Genomic DNA, 18,695 nt, shown 5'->3' on the forward strand with positions numbered 1-18,695 from the left:
TTAATGAATAAAAATACAAATAACCCACAAATAATGTCCCCTCCAACCATTTTAAGCTACTCACAAAATGAGATTCTCTTTCAATATTTCATTTTGCATGTAGTTAATGTCTCATCAATCAGTCAGACCATTGATAAGGAAAATTGCGGGCCCTGATATAATACAAAGCTACTTGGGTTATCAGCAAATAATCTTAACTGATGTAATCTGTGGCAATTACAGCATTATTTATATTGGTCATTCAACTGCTCTCCTTGAATTCCTATAGCAAATAAAAGTATTTACTCAAAAATGAACAAAAGAAATCCTCATTAAAATCTGAAGACTTGGCAATGATTTAAAACTGTTTCCCACACCCCAAGCCAAAGCTATTTTCTTCTCTGAAGCACTAGTATTTTTGAACAGCATAATGTCTTTAAAAGGCCAAGTGAATTCAAAATTGAAAGAGTATGTCACACAATTTCAGACGTCTATTGAAATGCTCCCCCCCAAAGTCAGCATGTCCATACTAGGGCTGGGAGGTGGGGGCATGGTGGTATGCAGGGAGGAGAGCACTACAGTGCCAGGGAACATTTCCAGTGTGTTAAGCTTCTTGGTTAAAATCGCTACAATGTATTCAGTGGTCATGAGGTTTCCAAGTCCACTCCATTATAACAAGCCAAGATGAATAATCTTGTGTAATTTAGTCATAACTCTAAAATGATCCTTAAAAATTGCTCTTTTCAGATTTTGCTTTTACTGCAACTTAAATGATTAAGTTGTCTCTCCCTCTTTTGCCAGAGGAAGTGGAGCAAGGCTGAGATAGAACACTTTGTGTCCTTTTGCCTTTAAAGCTTAATTATGGTCATTTTTAACTGAAATTCTCAAATACCTGACCAAAACACAACTGACTATACAAAATTCATCCCTAGAGACAAAGACTGTCTCTAATTAGGCATTATCCAAAGGCAGCACTTAAATTAAATTAAAATTGCTACAGGAATGGATATTAAGCCTCACATAAACAAACATCTAAATCAGCAAGCACAATACTTAAGAAAAAGCATTGATCATGAAGACTTGGAAAATGCCTTCCTTGGAAGCTCAGAGTTGGACTTTCATTATCTCAGTGTGAATCACTGAGCCATTTAATTTCACCAGGGACAATCAATTCTAAGTGTTTCCAATCTGATTCCCCTCCCCCACTATATCCTCACCCTAAGGACCTCAGGGCTATTGAAACTGTAGCTCCAAAAAATGAAATGCGTCTTTCTTACAGGATGGCTAACAGAGTTGATAGATCAAAAATGCTGTAAGCATTTGTGATTCAAGATTCTAAGAGGAATTTTTTTTAATGATTCGGAGGTTCTTCCATTTATAGAAAGTAATCCAAGACTCTCAAAGTTCCTACAGGGGCTCAGCAACTCAACTTTCCTCATTAACAAAATCTTTCCTAACCCAGAGCCTGACAATTTAACTAGCAAGTATACAAGGCTTCAGAAGTTACTTTTCACTTTCACTACACATATCTACACACACCTTTCATTCCAAACACTTAACAAAATTTTAAACTCTAAATAGGGAGGTACTTCTAAAGATACGAGCAGTGAGGCTGACAACCCAGCTAAGCATTTATGATTGCCCTAAGCAAATGGATAAAAATACACATACAAATAAAAAGCAAGAATAAAGAAGGCCTCAAGTCCTCAAAGCCCAACCTGGCTGAAAAGAGAACAGAATAAAATATAGATCACAAACCTCAGAGGCTGGAGGGAAAAATGGGCCCATCTGCATACTGACGTGCAGAAATTTGCTAACACAATGGCAGCTAAATCACAGAGAGAATGCTGCAGATTATCAATCAACTTGTACCAACCCCATGATCCTTGTAAAGTTTCCCAGAATTTGGGAAGAAAGCCAATTGTGGCTTGCCTAGCTCATGTACTTCCACAGGAGTTAGCAAACGAAGCATTAGAAGACTTGGTCTATTCCTTAAGAGTTTGAAGCAACACTCTGGTGGCCTGGCCTCCATTACTGCACCATTTCACATCTTTTTGTTACTCTTCTCCAAAGACCTGATTTGCCTTTGTAACTTTTGTATTTTATAAAGTATCATTATTGTAAAATATCAGTAGCTTACACCACACAGTATTTTCTCATCTTGGGCAGTTCTTTTCTATTAGTAATTTCTGCCTACAATAAATGGACCATGATAAGTGGGGCTAAACAATGAACTTCAGCAATTGAACTTTTGGTTGTAGGCAGGTAAATACCTTAAGTGGAAGAGATATAATCTAGGTATTTACTATGATACACTGAGTTTCCCCACACCAAGAGAGTGACTGTAATACTGTACACTGAAGCTTCAAAAATGTGTACAAAAATATATACAAGGGCTAAGCAGATGGTTTCTGTGGAAAGGTTCCTTAGGGCTGGAATATTTTCCTCACTATTTAGAGATCTCATGGGTAAGAAAGTTATTATCTCAGCAGTAAATAGTAATATCTAACAGTCAAAAGGATAAGAGCTACGGGGTATTAGGGGAGAAAATGCCTTTGCCAATATCATTACCTAGAAGAGATAAATTCTCATCCAAAAATTACTTTCCAGATAGCCAGAGAAAAATTTTTATTACAGGATAAGAAGAGATAAGAAACTCTGGCTAGGGGGAAAAATTGTAAAAGAGGTGTCCAATGACTTGAACAGGATTTTATTTCCTGTTTCGGTGATAGTGTCTTTATTATAAAAGTGATAATAACTTTCTTAGAAAGGTCTCCCAGTTCAAATGTAAGCTGGAGCATAAAACTAATGAATGCATTTTTCCAGGTAAATTGTTAAATATCAAACAGAAAGCAAATCGGCTAGAAAAAGAATGCCCAAGTTGTAAATGTAATTAGGTTAAATAACACATCCAGAGTACATCTGTTTGTTTGGTTTTTTTTTTTTTTAACATACTCAACAAAACAGGAAAGTGAAAAGCAAGTTTCCATTGTGGAGCATGGCTTAGTTGAATAAGCAACGAAAGCAGTGAGGTGAGTTCTGACTCAAAAGGTAGCCACTTCTTCAGTGAAGCATTTCTAGCCTTTAATTCAATCATGACAACACAGACAATTTCTCTGCTCAATTTATAATGTCTTTAAAAAAAGCCTGTTCTTGAAAAACCATTCTTCCTATAGGTGAAGGCTTTCAGGACAAGGTTGGGAGGGGACAGGAAAGCAAGAAAGATACGACCCTGGGAAATATTATTTACATCTATGTTTTCTTCAACATGAGACCTAGGGGAAAATGCCTCAGTTGAGCCTCAATTTTCTTATCTTTAAAATAAGGTCATATAACCTAAAAGGCTGCTTACAGTAGGATTAAGAAAAACACCCAAAGATCACTTTAAATGACTCTAAATTCCTCACATGAACAAAGGATGAGGTTTGCAGATAGATGTTCACTCACTATGGAAATATTAAAACTCCAGCAACTGGACCAGCACAGAACTAGGCAATGTCTTCACCATAATCTGGGTGTAATTGTTTAATTTAAAGCAGGCAAGTTTCTGGCTCTACAGAAGCAGCATAGGCAATTCTGAGGCCACCTCTGTCCAAAAGGGCAGGTGAGTATGGTCCACTGGCAGAGAGTGCTTGGTTTTGAAAACATTATTTTTTAGTACACATGAAGAGGACTAGAGTTGGCATGTTTGACAGCAATTAAGAGCCACTTGAGGCATCCCTGGAGGCTGTTGTCTATAACATATGCCATTAATCCTTTAGAATTGTTGATCTGACCTCACAGTAAAATTAGGAATTCATTTTTCCTTTTGTGGCAGTGCACATGGTCACTTGGGAACTTTACCAGAATTATTGACCTTGTATCTAAATCTCCCTTCCCTCCACCCAAAGATCTGGATTCAAATCTGCTGCGCCCTACAAAGATTAGGTCTGCCATAAATGTAACGGATAATTTGACTGTAATTATTCCTAAAACATGCTTAAACACATATATAGTCTGTTAAATAGACTATAGAAATTAGCAAGACATTTGAAATATAATGTATAACTTTTAGTATATTGAAGCATAGAGAGAAGAGCACAACAAATATTCAGTGATGCCTTGTGTATAAAAATTGTTTGGATTGTTAAATTTTTTTTTTTTTTTTTTTTTGAGACAGAGTCTCACTTTGTTGCCCGGGCTAGAGTGAGTGCCGTGGCATCAGCCTAGCTCACAGCTACCTCAGACTCCTGGGCTTAAGCGATCCTACTGCCTCAGCCTCCCGAGTAGCTGGGACTACAGGCATGAGCCACCATGCCCGGCTAATTTTTTTGTATATATATTTTTAGTTGGCCAGATAATTTCTTTCTATTTTTAGTAGAGACGGGGTCTCACTCTTGCTCAGGCTGGTCTCGAACTCCTGACCTCGAGCGATCCACCCGCCTCGGCTTCCCAGAGCTAGGATTACAGGAGTGAGCCACCGCGCCCGGCCAGGATTGTTAAATTTTAATGTACCTTTCAGTATTGCCCACTAGGAATGCCACAGTAAGAACTGATAAGAATAGCAGAATACCACATTTCCCAAACTGCATTTACGTGAAATAAGTTAGTAATGAGGTTCCTTAGAGAAGGGGGAAGCCTGCTCCAGTAACCCATCTCCTGGCTATTTGCAATGCATACTGATACTAAAAGCTCTAAAAAGTCTTGAGTAAACTTCTTAACATTCTTTAAGTCAGCATTTCCCAAAATTATTTGACCATAGAACCCTTCCCCATCCCTCTGCCAAGGAAAATTCACTGGCATCATGTTCTGTGCAAAACATTTTAGACATTGCTACTCTAATACATTTCTTACCTCATCAAACACGTCTGCACATCCAGAGTACATCTATGCTAGGGTCTACTGGTAGAAAAAATACATGGTATTCACAATCACTTATATTGACAAAGCATTCAAGGGTATGAGGTGAGATAAACGTTATAGTTGTGAGAACTTCTATTCCTGTATGTCAAAAATAGATAAGTAAAATTAAGTATTTGGCCATGATCCCAGGTGGCTGCTTTTGTTTCTAAAGCTTAATTAAGAGAGGCAAGAAACCAGGAGATCTTGGTTCTAACTGCCTTCTACTATCAATTGGTCTGTATGTAGGGAAGTCCTGGCATTGGTTTCTTCCTATGTAACTTGGAGAGGGCTTCACAAAATAATCTGATCTAAGAAGATGCAGGGGAATTGGGGCTAGATCTTCTACGGATAAAACTTGAAATGTGGCTTTGGATGTTGTGTCATTTGCCACCTCTTTCTGCCTTGTCCACTAAAACAAAACAAACAAAAAAAAATAGTCAAGGGTGGGGAAAAGTTTACAAACAAATACGCATGAGAAGATAAGGTACTGGGGATGAAATTTATTTGTAGGCTTTAAAGCAGAAAAGGAGAAATAAATGAAATATTACGAAGTCACAAAGACCAGAGAAAGGCTCATGTGCTAATGCCCATTTTTAATATTTAAGTACAAGCTGATTAGATTAAACTCCTTTGGGGTACTGATTTTGGTACACAAGAAGGTACATTGGGTCTTTCAGTCTTCAAAGATGCCCATTTAAAGCACCACAGTGGCAATTTATTTAATGGTAATCTTTAGATGTGAAAAAATGAATGCCTTCTCAAATGTGCCTCTTACGCTAGGGAAACAGTTTAGTCCTCTGATAAAATAGAATAAAATCCATGTCCCTGCACCAAAGGTACAAACAACTGCAAGGTAAAACAGGTTAGGATTACCTGCCCCAAGGGCAATTTTTTTTTGTTTGTTTTCGTTGCCAGGGCTGCAGTGCCCTGGCGTCAGCCCAGCTCATATCAACCTCAAACTCCTGGGCTCAAGCAATCCTTCTGTCTCAGCATCTGAGTAAGTAGCTAGGACTATAGGCATGCACCACCATACCCAGATAAATTTTTCTATATATTTTTAGTTGTCCAGCTAACTTCTTTCTATTTTTTTTTTAGTAGAAATGGGGTCTCACTCTTGCTCAGGCTGGTTTCAGAACTGCTGAGTGGAAGTCTGGTGGTGGGCACCCCTCCCCTCCCTAATGGAAAAAGAAAAAGCCCATGAGACCTGCCAAGGACAATGCCTGCAAGGCCCAGCTAAGTTAAAGGACGACCACACCTGGATGGTTACCCTGATAAGAGTCTCCGTTCCTAGAATCCACACATACCACCGGCCCCTCCTATTTCTCAATACCCGCCCTAAAACTGCAGCAGACAATTCCTTGCTCTCCCCACCATAAATCTTCCTGCCAAAGAAACCCCTATCTCCAGCCCTAAAAACATGCGTAAACCCACTCAGACTTCTGGGTGGTGCGACTTCTTGGGTCTCTCTCTCTCTCTCTCTTCCAGGACCCGAGATCTTGCCCGGGCCCCCCTCTCATGGGACCCGCTACCCTCACCCAGGAGCACCCCAATAAAGCCTCTTCACTTATCCCTTTCAACTCTGCTCGTCTTTCTTCCTATGGCGCTGGCCACTCCAAAAAACCTTACACTGAGCTCAAAGGATCCACCCGCCTCGGCCTCCCAGAGTGCTAGGATTACAGGCGTGAGCCACTGCACCCGGCCCATAAGGGCAATTTTAAAAAATACCAAACCACTTAGAATTACAAATTTTACTTGTACACAGGGATTTTGCTATAAAATGAAAACACACACATGCAGAAATAAAACCACATGAAAGAATTATTAGAGTAGACACATTCAAAATGTATGACTTCTCAAAAACATCACCACTCACACCAAAGACCAAACTGCCCCCAAACCAATTTTCCACAAATGAATTTTTTTTTAATGAAACAAGACAAACATTAGTTTGAGGTTCTATTCAAGTATATGATTGAAAATAGTAATGGGATATTTCTAAAACACACATAGGAAGTATCTAGAACAATTATCAGAATTTACAGTCAACATTAAAAATACCCAGCAAACTTTAAACAGGAAAAATGCTTTCAGCTAAATCATGAAACAGCACAGTAGTTGTGGGTCTCTTCATTAAGTGACTATTGCTCAGTGGAATGCAATATTAGTCATGACCAGTACTCAAAAATTAAATGTTCATAAAGACTCAATTCTCCTGATTGCAATGCACTTCACTTCACATTATTATAAAAAGTATATGTGTACACAAATGTGTTAATATATTTCTAAGTCCTTTCTTATTCTACTTTGTAAACTCAGATATGATGTTAAACTTTCTAAATGATGACAACAGAAAAGAATTACAACATTAGTTAAGGGTAGAAAAATGGTAGAACCCAATGGAATACAGGCAGACCTCAAAGGCTGGAAATTAAAGTACATTTGCGTTTTTTAGCATTACTAATACCAGCCAATTAATGGTGGAATGACAGACTTTGGATGGGCAGGCAGTCTGAAAAAGATCTTACAGCCAGTGTTCTTGAATATTCTAACATGCCCTGTTGATGTCCCAGCTTGGCTCCCAGTTATTTACTATAAGCAGATACAACTCCTCCCTGCGTGGTGGGGACACCTAAACTAAAAAAAGAAAAAAAAAGTGGGGAGTAAGGGGATATGGAAAGGAGAAGGATAGAAATACAAATGTGTCAAACCAAAAGAAAATTACCTGTGATGAGAACATTCTGCTATAAGACTACACGGGGCTTCCTCATCATTCTCAGTGCAACTCTCAAAAGACACCTCCAATAGAAGAAGTCTTTAAATGCTTTAACCAACACATACATTCAGAAGGAAGAAACTTCTTTGGATGTGAGATTAGTCCTTTACACCTCACCTTCAATCCTAAAAATGGTAGATAAGGGGAAAAGGAGGCATTCTAATAGTTGCAGGCCTGTCTTAGCAATGGACCAGAATGCTGCTGGACTCAGATCTTATGAATTTACAATCCAATTCAGTCCAATGTGCCTTTGAACTTCACTATAACTTTCAGACTGTTTAGTAACAATGTGATGAGATATCAAAAAATGAAATACTGACTGCAAATAAGGGGAGGTTCATTCACGCATTTTAAAGGTAACCAACCACCTTCTAAGATGACTAGAATTTAAAAAATGGAAAATAACAAGTGTTGGTGAGGATGCGGAGAAATTGGAAGCTTCACACATTGCTGGAGGGAATGTAAAATGTTTCAGCTGCTGTGGAAAACAGTTTGGTGGTTCATCAAACAGTTAAACATAGACTTACTAATACCATATGACCCAGCAATTTCACTTCTAAGTAGAGACCCAAAAGAAACAGGTATTCAACTGAAAACAGGTGTTCAAAGACTTGTGCATGAATGTTCATAGCAGCACTATTTATAATACAATAGTCACTGCTTGCTTCGGCAGCACATATACTAAAAATTGGAACGATACAGAGATTAGCAAGGCCCCGCACAAGGATGATTCACGAAGCGTTCCATATTTAAAAGAAAAACAATACAATAGTCAAAAGGTGGAAACAACCCAAATGTCCATCAGCTGATAAATGAATAAACACAACGTGATGCATCCATACAATGGAATATTACTCAGGGATAAAAAGGAATGAAGTGGACCAGGCTTGGTGGCTCATGCCTGTAATCCCAGCACTTTGGGAGGCTGAGGTGGAAGGATCACTTGAGGCCAGGAGTTCAAGACCAGCTTGGACAACATAGTAAGACCCCGTTTCTAAAAAAAAAAAAAAAAAAAAAAAATGTTTTTAAATAGCCAGGTGTGGTGGTACATGCCTGTAGTGCTAAGTACTTGAGAGGCTGAGGCAGGAGGATTGCTCTGCTTGAGCCCAGGAGTTTGGGGCTGCAGTGAGCTACAATCGTGCCACTATACTCAATGCCACTACATTCCAGCCTGGGTGACAGAGCAAGACCTTTTCTCTTAAAAAAAAAAAAAAAAAAGTGGATGGGCCTCAAAAACATATGCTAAGTCAAAGAAGCTAGATACAAAAGGTCACATATTCTATAATTCCATTACATGAAATATGCAGATTAAGTAAATCCATAAAAACAGAAAACAGATAAGTGGTTGCCAGGAGGTAGGGGAAGGGGAGAATGGGTAGTAACTATTTAATATGCATGGTGATAAAAATGTTCTGGAACTAGGTAAGAGTTTGTAGTTGCATAAAATGTATATGTACTAAATATCAATAAATTGTTCGTTTTACAATGGTTAATTTTATGTGGTGTGAATTTTACCTCAATAAAAATATTAACCCCCTTGCCTAATAGCAGATCACAAGGTAAATTTTTTAATACAGTTGATACATTCATTCAACCACTATTTATTGAGCTCCTACTATGTGTAAGGCACAGGAAAGTGATGAATAAAAAACAGACAGTGGCCAGGTGCAGTGGCTTATGCCTGTAATCCTAGCACTCTGGGAGGCAGAGACAGGAGGACTGTTTGAGCTGAGGAGTTCAAGACCAGCCTGAGCAAGAATGAGACCCCACCTCCACTAAAAATAGAAAAAAAAAATTAGCTGGGCAACTGAAAATAGAAAAAATTAGCTGGGCATGGTGGCGCACGCCTAGAGTCCCAGGTACTCGGGAGGCTGAGGCAGGAGGATCACCTGAGCCCAGGAGTTTGAGGTTGCTGTGGGGTATGGTGACACCACCGCACTCTAGCCAGGGCAACAGAGACTCTGTCATAAACGAAAAGGAAGAAAAAGAAAAAAACCACAGACAGTCCCTGCCTTCAAGGAGCTTAGAGTGTAGCAGGAGATACCAGGCAATCATCAAATGCTCACAGAAATCAGCCAAGTATCAAGAAAGATGGCTGCATATTACTCACAAAGCTAACCCAGCAAGGAGCACAACCACCATGTAGAACACAAACCTGATTGTATCGTTCCTCCAGCCCCTGCTTTCATGGTTTCTCACTGATCTTAAAACTGGAGATTAAAATCCTTACTCTGACCCGCAAGGTCTTATACGTGATCTGGCCTCTTTCTTCTATTTGTCCAGCTTCATCTTGCCCCAAGCCTCTCCTCTTCCCTTTCTCTGTTATAGCCCATTGGTCTTCTTTCCATTCCAGGTGAGCCTCAGGCCCCTTCCTGTCCCCAGGCTTTGTATTCCACTGCTTCCCTCAGCATAGAATACTCTTCCCTCTTTAGCTACTTACAATCATCCTTCAGATCTCACCAACCATCAGTTTCTCACAAAGCCTTCCCTGATGAAAACTCAAATGAAGGGAAACCAATAACATGTTCTCCAAAATCTGTCTGCTACAGGGAATGAGCAAAGCATGAAGAAAATCTCAATTCAGTTTCTCAAAAAGGCACAACTCCAAGTCTCCTCCTAAAGTCTCCTCAAACGTACCTATCAATATTTTCCCAAAGAAATCCTTTGTGAATTCCTTGACTTTGCAAAAAGTGCTTTTTTAAAAAAACTTTCTGATCATTTTCAGTAAAATCAAGGCAGTGATTGTGATGACAAGAACTCTGTATAGTCTATTAGGACACTTTTGTTAATTAAACATAATTTAATGTGACTGGTTACTGGGATGCCTTGTTAATTGATTTATATCTACTTCAATTTTTATCCTGAACAGTATTCAGATTTATCATTTCCAGCTGACTAAACAGTTGATTAAAAGCAGAAGTAATGGTTATTTCTATTTTTTTAAAAAAAGTCAGGCTTTAGGCTAGAAACATAATCTCCAACATAATATTGTTTCTGTGAAGAATATAAGGTTAGACTTATATTAATTTGACCTATAGGAAACTTTCCATGAACATAAACTGCCATAAAATGCAAAGACAAATTGTAAAAGGTTCTCAGGAGGGCCCATCACGTGAAACAAACATGCACCATGGAACAGAGGCTGGGACCAAGGCAAACACAATTCAAATCAGCCAGACATGTGCTGTTCTCTTTTCAAGTTTACCTCATTTAATAATCATAAATTGGGGCAGGGTATTTTTCACAGCATTAATTTCTCTGCAAACAGAGCAGAGAAAAATATCACTAAACTATAGAAAGTCCCACACAAAAAAGATCCTGCCAAAGCTGTCAAAAGACATTTATACAACATTATCTCTGTGCTTTTTGGAAACTGAAAATTATTTAAAGAATAACATCTTAATGATTAACATATATTATTTACTTATACACATATTTGACATAACAATTAGTAACTAAGCTTGCACAAAGAGTTTACTAATAAATGAATAAACAGTAGCCTGTAATCAACACCACTATTTCTTGGATCACAGTTTCCAGAACACTATTGGGCTATCAACCCAAAATCTAGATACCCTACTCCAAGTGGAAAACAAAACTTGTTTGTTTTTAGTAGTTTTCATCTGCACTCCTGAATGTTTATAAATACAAAATGCTAGTTCATGAAGTGTGCCTAAACCCTACTAAGATCAAAGAATTGTTTCTATTTGGTCACAGCAAATACCTCCTCCTATGGAAAACCCTCCTATAGGGTGGGGTGGGGTAGAGAAGGAGGACTGCAAGTTGAAATGGTGTTGGTACAATGGGTTGGAAAAGAAAGGTATTTGTTCAAATGAAACTCCAAATGAGTATACTAAAATTCAACATTCAGGAGCTGCAGAGCTGTAAGAATAAAAAGCCCTCCTTTCATTGATATTCAAAAAACAAGCTAGCGAATTTTCTCCCTTCAGCTTTTGCTGTCCCTATGCTGAGACTACATGTGCATGTTTTTGTTTCTAGGCTTTCATGGCAGACAGAGCTAGGAATTATACAAATGAATACACATATATACACACATTTATGTCTCTCTCTATATATAATTAGTTCATACTGACATCTCTGACTTCAACACACAGGTTTCATTCTAGTCTTCCCTCTTTCCATATTTGTAATTTGTTTCTCACAGTGTCAAATGTGGCTCTGATTATCCACGATATATACTTTTCTCAATCCTGCTATATAGTTTCAAAAAAATAAAATACTAAATAAAAGAGTTTCCAGATTGCTAACCCATACCCATGTGAAAAACAATTTTACTAAGTACAATATTTGCGTACCATTCTATTTGTCTTTAGCCTTATAGTATGCAATCAAAATAAGGTTTTTCTTTTCTTCTTTTTATTTATTTATTTTTTTTGAGACAGTGTCACTTTGTTGCCCTGGCTAGAGTGAGTGCCGTGGCGTCAGCCTAGCTCACAGCAACCTCAAACTCCTGGGCTTAAGCGATCCTCCTGGCTCAGCCTCCCGAGTAGCTGGGACTACAGGCATGCACCACCATGCCCGGCTAATTTTTTCTATATATATTTTTAGTTGTCCAGATAATTTATTTCTATTTTTAGTAGAGACGGGGTCTCGCTCAGGCTGGTCTCGAACTCCTGACCTCGAGTGATCCACCCGCCTCGGCCTCCCAGAGTGCTAGGATTACAGGCGTAAGCCACCGTGCCCGGCTACAGTGAATCTTGTATAGAAAAACAACTCACACACACAAGTGGTATATTTCAATCACAAAAATTTCTACTTACCAAATTTTTTGGCACCCTGGATAGTAGAAAAGGCAATAAACAACGGAGTTTTTAAAACATTATATATACGTTATTTTTAAAACATTATATATACATATACACTCTACCTGGAGCTCAGAAAAAATAGAACCTAGTAAGATGACTTTTTTTAAAAAGTGACAATTTGATTTCACTAAGGAAAATTGTTCTTTCTTCCTAGTTCCCCTAGCTAACTATGTTCCTGCCACTAGAACAATATCAGGTTATAACTCAAAGATGATGGGTCCATGGCTCTCCAGGGCTTATCTTACCTTGCCTGGCCTAGAGTACATGAGCAGGTTTTAAATTCCATACCATCTACATGCCCTCCAAGACTACCAATTTTCCCCCTGCCACCCTGCAACCCAGCAACTCTCCCTTTCTTCTTTTACTCTTTCACCTTTTGCTGTTGTGGAAGGTCATCAGTCAGCAAATAGGAAAAGACTGGTTTTGTGAAGCCCAATCATTTTGCTCCTTTTGCCTGCACTCTTCAGTGACCTCTGATCTAGAGCTATACCAGATCCTGCAAGGGACAAGTTCACAACTTCATGGGGTTGACAGAAAGTAGGACATAAGTGAAGGAAGTACATAAATATATTTGCAGCACACTGCTAAGTAAACACACAGGAAGAAAGAAATAAGGGTTGCTGGAATGTAGAGGCTGACTGGGACTGGGTAGAGTTAGTCTAAAATTTCCAGGAGATTTATATGTCTGAGCCTTGGATAATTTTGGCCTCTTCTAATCCAGAATTCAATCAAATTAGTTTTAAAATCGGTCATATGTGTCATGCTCCAAAGGCAGAGTTTGCATACAATGGAAAGAGAATTTTATTTTCACTCATATACTGTGCTTGGTTTCAGATCTCCTCTAACAAACCTGACCTTCGCTAGCCATACTAACTGCATTTTCCACTAATAGTCCTCAGCCAGAATCCTCTACTCTCACTAGGTTGGTGTCCCACCTCATTTTCTCTGCAAGTATCTCAGTTTACTCCCAAATGCTGTTCTCTTGGACTGGAATTGTCTGCATGAGTCTCCTTGTAAGCAAACCGAAAGTTCAACTAGTACCAAATTCACCAGCTTAATTAAGAGTCCCTGTAACATATGGACAGCTGTAGATACATAAAATTGGCAAACCCTTATAGACTGGTTTCCCCTCAAGGTGATCAACCAGTGATTCCTAAAGATCTGTCTTATTCTCTTAGTATAAGACTGGGATTTGATTCCTCAGTGAAGATAAAGCAACACCTAAGTGTGTGTTATGAGCAGATTAAGAATTTTATAGATGGATAGATGGAAGGATGAATGGAAGGAAGGATAGAAGAATTACAAACAAACAGATATGGCTCACCCGTTTGACTAAACCAGCTTGGCCCCAAAATCAGTGTCATTGAGAGCCATTTGAGATCACTAAGGATCATCAAGCTATGACTTGAGATGAGAATACAGTTTTATCAAGGCTAGAATCTCCATGTTTAACTGTCTCATGAACATTTAATGGGTGTTTTTTTGATGCTCAAAAATCAGAGGTACTCTGACATTTGTGATTTTAATGACCTTCTTTCAGAGAGTATGGCAAGTACCAGGTTGTTTCAAAATGGCCATACAAGGGATGGTGAAGAAGAGGAGCATACTGGCTAAGTGTGCGAGTGCTGAAGCCAAATGTCTGGGTTCAAATCTGCCACTTACCAGCTACATGACCTGGGGCAAATTCCTTAACCACATGATGTCTCAGTTTCACCACCAGTCTAAAAGGCGATAATGATGTTAATAACAACTTATAAAGCAACTTACGAAACAGTGCCTTCATACAGTAAAGACAAAAAATATTAGTTGCTGCTATACAGCAAAATGGAATAGTAAATTCCTTTGCTGCCAATAACCAGTTGCTTCTGATACAGATAAAAAATTAATGTCCATGTAAAAAATGTAATCCTAATACAAATAATTAAAGTACATCTGCAGGGTTATTACACTTGAAACTCAGTGGACACAAATGAAATCAACATGAACATTTTTCTAACTAAAATAAAAACCGATGTAATCTTTGTGAAATAAAAGCAATGAGAAAGGGAACAAGCTTACAAAATCAAAATGACCACAAATAGTTCTATAATCTATGTGACACTAACCAGATAACACTTCTTAATTAGCATATGAACAAGCTAATAGTACATTGTGTCTTTACTCAAGATTTCACAGAACATTCAAAATGCTTGTAAAAAGAAAGGAAAAACCAACTTCAAAAGGTTCCTCAAAGGTTATGATAAATGATTCCGTTTAGGGTACAATGCGTGGAGTAGCAGAAAGTGGGGGGCTCTGGGTAAGCACTAGGGCTAGAAGCAGAAATAAACAGCATGTGTAATCAAATTTACAAAACTATGCCATACCACATGGCTCTGCAACACCTGCAATGCAGGGAAAATAGTGCACTGGGAGTAAGAGGAAAGCACATATACAGGCAGGCAGCAGGACGAAACATCCCATGCTGCCCTGGGAGCACCCTAACTAAAGGGAAGAAGGTGGTCGGAGCAGCCACCTGCTATAGACAAAAAGAGGGCCAGCTGGCCTCGGACATTCACCTTCTCCTACAATCTTTCCAAATCCAATCAAATAATCTGTGTGTACAGAGGCATATGTATTTGTAAGATTCCCTCTAAACCAAAGGCCCATCCTGTTTTATTGAAATAAATATTTTAAACACATGAAATGAGCTAGGCACAGTGATAAGCATCATTCCCATGCTAAATCAGGAAGCTTATTTCACCAGAAAGCCAACTGTGAATCTCAGTTCCTCCTCTCTGTCTCAGTTTTCCCATTCATAAAATGTGGGAGTTGAATGAGAAGGTTCCTTTGGGCATACAATATTTTACAGATTTACCAAAAATTGACCAAGAGAGATAGGATCAAGATGGCCAACTAGACACAGGTAGTATGTGACCCTTCCGTGGAGAGGAACAAGAATGGTAAGCAGATTCTCATGTTTTGAACAGGTCGTCTAGGAGAAAATGCTAGGATTCACCAGGGAAGCAACAGGAAGCACCAAAAGTGGGTAAAGAGAGAGTTCCTGCCAGGGACTGGCTTAACAGCCAGGAGAAGCTCCTGGAGGCGGGGAAACAGTAAGAGAGACAACTCCAATGCTCCGTTCTCCGAGGGCAGCTTTTATAGTCTTGGCTACAAGAGAATCCCCTAAGCCATGTAGGTCTCGGGCCTATCATAGGGAGCTGCGTGGAGATTACACAGAGATGTTGCCATCATCTTAAGTAACTCAGGAACAGACAAATAAATGCGACATGTTCTCACTTGTAAGTGGGAGTTAAACTATGGCTACACAAGGACACACAGAGTGCTATAATGGCCGTTGGAGACTCACATGGGGGGAGGGTAGGAGTGGATGAGGGATGAAAATTTACCTACTGGGTACAATGTACACCATTTGGGTGATGGGCACACCAAAAGCCCAAACTCCGCCACTATACAATACATACAAGTAATGGAATTCAACTTGTATTCCCTAAATCTATTAAAATAAAAATAAATTTTAAAAAGACAGTCATAAAGAAGATGAAATTATGCAGATTCAACTTCTTCAATGTGAAAACAAAAATTACCAAGTTAGAACCCTAAAGATGGAATGTTCAAAATGGTGACAGGAACATAAGCAGGTATTTACCTAAAAAGAATGTCAGATGATTAAGTGGGTAAGAAGTCATGACCAACCTTAGGTCCTGGTGGACAAACTTGTCTGCCTCTCCTCAGTTTCTCCAGTGTACCTCACCACCCCAGGGGCTGGACCCAACCCCAATCCATTACTGATAAGCCTCAGGCCCAAGGGACCCTCTCTCTCTCCTTTGGGGGCACATAGCCTACAGTCAGCTCAAAACTGGCCTCCAACATTAAGCCTTGCATAATGCCACCTCCCTAAGCAGCAGTAGTCCCGTGTTTGATTTTAGTGACCAGAGGGCAATGTGGGACAGAACCAAATCTAGAACTACTCCAGAGCTTCTGGTTTTAAAAAATTAGAGACACCACCATAAATGTTTCTGCTTTGTCATTAATGCATTTATTAACAATAAATGTTTAAAGCAATTTATTTTGGTATCAGGAGAGTTCAGGCATTTTTGAGAGAAAAATATTAGGGAATAAATGTACAGGGGAAAGCAGTGAGGAGTCTGAATATAGATCATGTATTAAAGTGACTGGAGAAAATAAAAAGACCTCAATGTGCCTCATACTAAGTATAAACTACATTAATTAAAACTTTTAAACACTGAAGTACTCAAGTTTATATTAGGTCATTCAATATGAAATGTCCGATTTTGAATCAAAAGTGTAGCTTATTGTATCTCAAAAAAGAAGCAGTACAACAATCAAAGTATGCGCCTAAACAATCAACACAGTTTTGCCATCTTAATGGTAGGTAGCTTGTTTACGCCAGCAGTGAAGAAGCCTGGAGAGCGAGTGGCGATAAAATAGCAAAAGGTGTTTTTCCACAGCTTGTTGAGAATTGAATATCTTTCCTTGCAAGAAGTGGTCCAAAGCCAGGAAGAAGTGGTCGTCAGTTGGTGCAAGGTCTGGTGAATACAGCAGATGACAGAGTTTGCAAGTCCAGCTGCTGTAGAGTGAGCAGAGTTGCTTGTGTTACAGGTGGTAGAGCACTGTCTTCCAAGAGAATTGGCCTGTTTCTATTGACCAGCCTTGGCTGCTTAATCACAAGCATCCTCCTCATTTTGTCCTATCGGGTGCAACAGACATCTGCTGTAAGCGACTGACCAGGTTTCATGAAGCTGTAGTGGATAATACCAGCACTGGACCACCAAACAGATACCATTAGCTTTTCTGGATGAGTATTTGGTTTTGGACCGTGTTTCAGCACTTCATCTTTATCCAACCATTGTGCCAAACACTTGTGATTGTCTAAAGCATCCTTTTTTTTTTTTTTTGAGACAGAGTCTCGCTTTGTTGCCCGGGCTAGAGGGAGTGCCGTGGCGTCAGCCTAGCTCACAGCAACCTCAAACTCCTGGGCTCAAGCCATCCTTCTGCCTCAGCCTCCTGAGTAGCTGGGACCACAGGCATGCAACACCATGCCCGGCTAATATTTTCTATATATATTTTCAGTTGTCCATATAATTTCTTTCTATTTTTAGTAGAGACAGGGTCTGGCTCTTGCTCAGGCTGGTCTCGAACTCCTGGGCTCAAGCATTCCACTGCCTCGGCCTCCCAGAGTGCTAGGATTACCGGCCTGAGCACCAGCCTGAGCTACTGCGCCGGGCCTATCTAGCTTCTTTACCTTGCCAATTTGCTTCAAATGATCCAATATTGTTCGAATAGTAACATCAAACCTTGCTGCTAATTCACGCGTAGGTTGAGATGGATTCGCTTCCACTACAGCTTTCAGGTCATAATTATCCACCTTGGTCTCAGGAAGCCCGTGGGGCTTATTTTCAAGATTAAAATCACCAGAATGGAACTTCTCAAACCACTGAGGTACTGTGCGTTCATTAGCCACATCCTTCCCAAACACTTGGTTCATATTCCAAGCTGTCTGTGCTGTGTTGGTTCCATGACAGAACTCATATTTGAAAATAACACGAATTTTTGACTTAACCATGTTTTCACAAAAATTACTCTTAAAAAAAATTGAAAGATAATCACACACCAAAATGTGCATTTGAAAGACTGAAGACGTACCTTCACAATAAAAATAAAACAAGATGTGTTGAAGTGAAATGCCAGAAATATTAATTGTCAAACTTAGTACTTAAGGAAATCAGATATTTCATACTTAATAACCTATATCTAAAATACACTTTAGAGGCTGCGCAAGGTGGCTCATGCCTGTAATCCCAGCAGCACTCTGGGAAGCTGAGGCAGGAGGATCGCTTGAGGCCAGGAGTTCAAGACCAGCTTGGGCAACATAGTGAGACCTCCATCTCTACAAAGAACAATTTAAAAAAATGAGCAGAGTGCGGTGGCCCACGCCTGTAGATATTCAGGAGGCTGAGGCACGAGGCCTGCTTGAGCCCAGGAGTTTGAGGCTGCAGTGAACTATAGTAATGTCACTGCACTCCAGCCTGTGTGACAGAACAAGACCCTGTCTCTTAAAAAAAACAGAGAGAGAGACAACACTGACAACATGTTAATAATTACACTGTATTCACTTTTAGGAACTACTGTCTTTATTCATAATTCCCACTATTTAAGGCCCAAGGTAGGGTTTCCTACATAATTATTCTTTACAAGAGAACTCTGCTAATTCTCTG

General features: G+C 39.4%; 1 protein-coding gene and 1 pseudogene across 5 annotated transcripts in view; one reads left to right on the plus strand and one right to left on the minus strand.

The window, feature by feature from the left end:
• Window positions 1–18,695, minus strand: part of ATP11C (ATPase phospholipid transporting 11C) — a 177,923-nt gene that overhangs the window by 94,165 nt on the left and 65,063 nt on the right. The gene's annotated exons all lie outside the window — the stretch shown is intronic.
• On the plus strand, window positions 8,295–8,386 carry LOC123628963 (annotated as a pseudogene).

The sequence above is a fragment of the Lemur catta genome, chromosome X (genome assembly GCF_020740605.2).
Source record: "Lemur catta isolate mLemCat1 chromosome X, mLemCat1.pri, whole genome shotgun sequence".
NCBI lineage: Eukaryota > Metazoa > Chordata > Mammalia > Primates > Lemuridae > Lemur > Lemur catta.